Below are 2,004 nucleotides of genomic sequence, written 5' to 3'. Positions count from 1 at the left end.
TATATATACAAAAGAGAATATATATATATGAGATATACAAAAGAGAACTAGTCACAGCCTGTGGAGTTTAGGCTGGCTAGCTCAAACAGAAAATATAACAGAGTTCTTGAGTTAAAATTGCAACATCCTAACTCTCAAAGTAAGCCTCTAAGGCAACAAGTTAAATATACAAAAGTGAGAGTGAACTACATCAAAATAACCAAAAGATATAAGATAAAAGCGATTCTCCACTCTGTTACCATCCCACAACTCACCGAAGTGGGTTGCGACCTACATCTGAAAAATAACAACAACATATGGTATGAGAACCGGAGGTTCTCAGTATGGTAACAGTGCCCAATAAATAAGATATAAGGTTCTGGGAAGTCAAAGGTAATCCTAGAACTTCCCACATGCATAAGATTCAAACTTAGACACATATAATTAAAATTTCCATAAAGGGTTATCTAAATCCTAAGGATTTTCTAACTAACATAAACACCACTGTTCCACAGCCTTCGCCAGCCTAACCTCCATGCGATCCCATTGCCACTGCTTACCGAACATCCTCAATCCCAGCAGAAAGTACACATAATGCAAGCAAAGAAAACACAAATAATATACATATACATCAGGTAATTCAATTAGCAAGTAACATGTTATACACTTAGGCAATAGATGCAAGTAAACAAAGCAAACAAACACTTAAGAATGCATATGATGAATGCCTATCCTATTGACGGTGATATCACTTATTGGTTCAACTGCCAACCCGACACATTCTCTTAAGATGTCGCCTTTCTGTCACGTATATAAATATGTCCCCTAGGATATGCCCTAGCACACTCTTATGGGATATAGTGCTCGAACACACTCTTGTAACCGGAAAGGATGCGGGCGGGATACTCTGTCTCAGACCTCACATCTCAACGTAAGCGGGATTAACCACCGTCCTTACGCCGGCGCCACATCCTGGACAAGTGGGATTAACCACTGTCCTTGCCAGGCGCATAGCGACTTACCAAATCTCAGCAAATCAATAGCATAAAGTCAATTTTAGTGATCACTACTCATGTTGTACAAATCCAGTAATACTCATCTCATCAATATTATTAACCATAATCATTCATTTCCAAGCTCCAAATTATCATTAGTTCTCAATTTTACAAGTTCACCATCAATCCATCACTCCATCAACTTACACAACAACTCCATTCCACTTACATACCAAGCTTAAGTCACCGTCTTCTAAACTCACTAACAAAAAGTATCCACTTAAATTCACTTATGGTGTTTTTCCTTGTTTCAAAGCCTAAATACTAACTAGGGGGATCTTAACAAGCATCACGAAAGTTTACAAACTTGTCGGAAAAGTAAAACGATCAAAAACAGAATTTTTATTGAAAAACAGAGTTTGTGCATAGCAATTACGCATGGTGTTGTGCATACAGCAGTGTGCGTGGACACACAAGATAGATTTTTAAAATTTTTGCAAGATCACACAATTGAATTTTTGTTTTTGTAAATTCATCTGTAATTCTTCTATTCTTATATATATAATGACTAATATATCATCTAGTTTTTAGTATATATAAAATGTTTTTTATATTTAATTATATAAAATATAACTAAATACACAATTTCATTAAAAGACAAGTTCAAGATTATATTATAGCAAAAAACACAAAGGCAGCCTGATCTCATGCCATTAATGAAATGATCAAAGATTCGACCTTCTTGATTACTTTCCTTTCCAATTTTCCATCATATATAGTATTTAGTAGTGAATAGTACAAGTACCAATAACTATAAAATGTACGTGAAAGTAGGGAGAAATTATCCCTCTGTTCCATATGTAAAAAAGAATTTTTAATCAGGGTGGTGGAGTTTTCTTAAGCTTTAATGAGGGGTTTAGTTAACATTCAAATTATCAATTAAAATTTGTTTCTAAAAAATATATAAAATTTATATTTTTAATATATTTGGTATTTATTTATTAAAATAATAAAAACACAAAAATGTTAG

This window comes from Arachis ipaensis, chromosome B10 (assembly GCF_000816755.2).
Source record: "Arachis ipaensis cultivar K30076 chromosome B10, Araip1.1, whole genome shotgun sequence".
NCBI lineage: Eukaryota > Viridiplantae > Streptophyta > Magnoliopsida > Fabales > Fabaceae > Arachis > Arachis ipaensis.
The sequence above is the reverse complement of the archived record's forward strand: the minus strand, read 5'-3'. Positions refer to the sequence as shown.